Source organism: Mus caroli, chromosome 19 (assembly GCF_900094665.2).
Source record: "Mus caroli chromosome 19, CAROLI_EIJ_v1.1, whole genome shotgun sequence".
NCBI lineage: Eukaryota > Metazoa > Chordata > Mammalia > Rodentia > Muridae > Mus > Mus caroli.
In genome coordinates this window covers 19986336-19989782 of record NC_034588.1, presented here as the reverse complement: position 1 = coordinate 19989782, position 3447 = coordinate 19986336, and the positions used below count along the sequence as shown (strand labels likewise).

Below are 3447 nucleotides of genomic sequence, written 5' to 3'. Positions count from 1 at the left end.
CAAGAGACAGCTATATCAGGGTCCTTTCAGCAAAATCTTGTTCGTGTATGCAATGGTGTCAGCGTTTGGAAGCTGATTATGGGATGGATCCCTGGGTATGGCAGTCTCTAGATGGTCCATCCTTTCGTCACAGCTTCAAAGGAGGTTTTTATGCATACTACGGCTTTAGTTTATGGCTTTAATTTTCTTTCTGGTGAATGCAGAGATGACTTGGTACAAAGCGAATAAGGATGCACTTTTAGGAACAGAACTCCAGGAACCTGAAACTTCTCCGAGTTTACTTCCTAGCATTTGAAAGATGAACTTTTTGGTAAGATTATTAAAGTTGTCATGTTGTCAAAGTTACTGACTCTAGTCAGGGACTTATAGTAATATGCAAGAGGCAAGGAAAGCAGAGGAAATTCAAATATAACTTTAGTTGAGAAAACAAAACAGCATTGGAGATAGAAATGCAAATTTAAACTTAGAATAGTAATATCAGATTCAATTATTTGTAACCAGTTCCGTATGAGTCATAGCCATTCCCTAGTATCCACGGGGACTGATTCTAGTACCTCCCGTGCGCATCACACTCAGAGGATGCACAAGTCCCCTCAATTCAACAGAACTGTGGTATCTAGACTATACAACCTTCCACACAGGCTATGTCAACTCTAAATGAATATCTACTGCAATCAATGTAAATGCTTGCGAGTAGCACTTGACTGTATTGGTATGATGAGAAATTTAGTTTGTAGTACATATGCAGATGCAGTTCTTTTCAAATAGCTTTGTTCCTTGGCTGGTTGAATCTGTGGATGTGGGACCTGTGGATTCTGACGGGATACTGTGCTAATTCTCCATGGAATAGTTTTGAAAAAGCCTCATACTTTGTGCTGAACTAGTAGAATAAAAAAAAATGCTGCGGAGACAGAAATTGGTTGACATTAATATAATTCCAGCATGTCCTATAAAACTTTTATGAATACATTTGCATATTATAGAAATGATTACTCGACTTTGAAAAAGGATAGGTCGCTATTCAGTGAGCTTGTTAGTTTATTTTTTTTCTCTTTTTAACCTTTGGTGCTTAGATTGACTTAGTTTTTCTTTCTTTGCTTTTTTATTAGTGAAAGATTGTCTTATAGGATGAGTCATGTCTACATCATTGTTCAGCTCTGTTACCTCAAGGGATCTTATAGATGAGCAAGTTGGCAGTTAATGAAGGGAGCTAGAGAAAGATTGCTATACTTTGTATTCGAATCTTATATTCTTTTTACCTTTTAAATCCCACCATAAATTTAAAACACTACAGGTTTTCCCACCCCAAAAATGTACTTCAGAGTACATTCAGAAGTTCCCTACTCTCTCGGACAGGCTGGACTTGCCACCCTGTGTGCTCCTTTTCTTCCCTTGCCCCTCTCCCCTTCCCTCTCCTTCTCTCTTCCCCCTCCTCCCTTTTTTCCCTCCTCTCTTCCCTCTTCCCCTCCTTCCCTCCTCTCTTCCCTCTTCCCACTACTCCCTTTTTTCTTTCTATTTGCCTCCTTTTCTTCCCTGCTTTCTTTCCCCACTTCACAGAAGAGAAACAGAAGCATGTTTGAAACATTCTTTTTCATGCCACATTTTCAATTAACATTATTTTTATGGATGGTTGAGAACTCTTCAAGAATGTCGTATTAATATTTGCAGGACATTTTTATCTGATATAGTTTAGTTCATGTAATCAATGTCCCCATAGTTAAACAATTACATTTTTTTTCTAAATGCTTGTTGTAACTAAAGATAAGTTTCGAGTGTGGATCTTGTTCTATATTTAGCATATAGTCCTTAGGATAAATTCCTAAGATGGGTGGAGCTTCTCTCACAACTTGTGTTATAGCTAGAGATGAATCTTAGCATCAAAGTGAGTTGAAGCTTGTGTTATCTTTGACCCTGATTTGCTGTGACAACATGCTGCTAAAACCATCAACCAAAGCTCAGGGGAGAGATGCTGGTTCCAAAATGATCCTGGGGAACAGATCCCTGCCTTTGTGAAGTGAGCTGGATCAGAACCTGTCCCTAGGTCTTCACTACTACCAGCCACCAGGAGGAGATTCAGTTCTTGTTTCTAACCCAGTTTGACATGCTTGATTTTTCTTTCATTTCTCTGAAGGCTGCATAGGGTCTCTAAGGCCATCTAGCTTACATAACAGGGCATGTGCCAGCGAAATCTCTCAGTGGACATACTGCATGGGGACTGATTTTACAATTCATGAATCATATCACAGTAAGAACAATTTAAAATATCGGTCAGTAATTCAAGGCTTCCTAAACTCATGATTGGCATTTCATTCATCATTGAGAGAGAGAGCGCTGCCACCCTAAGATGATGTGTAGGGCATCAGGACAAAAGTTCTCAGCTGTTTCTATGATGAGGGCAAAGTGTGCAGTGGGACACAGCTCTTTATGTTGCTCTCACTATCTAGAGGGTGGGAACCAGAAGGTGGCCTGTCATCTACTGTCTCTCTCTTTCAGTTATTTTCCTGATGATGGATGTTTCCATGTTGACTTATCATATGAATGTGTGATGTGCCTCCCTGGATGTTCACGGGACAGATGTCACAGGACTTGCAGTCACATTTCCAGAAGCGTCTTTGTAAATCTTGTGGCAGTTATTAAAACACACAGAATAAAAATCATTGTTATTTATAGCTTGTCAGCCATCCAGATGGATGAAAGTTTAATTTGACCCAAGGTAATATTTTCCATTTTAGGAAAGCATATTGCTGGGTTCACATGCAATTTTTTTCATATATGTTTAAAAATAAATATAAATCTCTTCCAGAAACAATACCCAGGACCCAGAAGCACTTCTGGGCCTACACCACATATGTGCTTCTTATTGAATTATAACATTTTTTGGTTTTTTAAAATAGCTGTTTTTTTTTTCCTACCCTTTTTATCACTGCCGGATAAAACTACATATTTTTACCCCCTCATTTTTCTGTCATATTTACCATGACATCTCACATTTCTGTAGTAAGAACACTTCTTTGAGATACTGTCACTAGGTGAGACATATCACAAAGCACCATGAAGTGCTCCAGACAGAGAAGTTTCTCACTTCCCTCTTCAAGCTAGTCCAGACCCCTGGTAACAGCACTATTAACAGCTTCCAAGTCGGGTATACCAGATGTCCTTAGTCTGTCTCTCCGGGAATCTGCCCACCTATTACTGGGCCAAGCCCGCCTTTCAGACTTAAGCAGTACAGCAGTACAACCTTAAGACTGAGCAAATGAGGGGACTTTGAAACTAAGGAGAATAAAGATGTAAATTAAGAGAAAAGCACCTGAGCAGCTGGGGCGCAGGGTCTGCTGACACTCGCCAACTGCCCACAACNCCCGCCACAGGATCTTAAGACTTCTGGTGAGGGGAGCACAGCTTCTGCCCCAATCCAATTGCGCGGGACCTGAGACTGCATTAGTTAGG

At 40.1% G+C, this 3447-nt stretch overlaps 1 protein-coding gene across 42 annotated transcripts in view; it reads right to left on the bottom strand.

Moving 5' to 3' along the window:
- Window positions 1–3447, bottom strand: part of Trpm3 (transient receptor potential cation channel subfamily M member 3) — a 533889-nt gene that overhangs the window by 147981 nt on the left and 382461 nt on the right. The gene's annotated exons all lie outside the window — the stretch shown is intronic.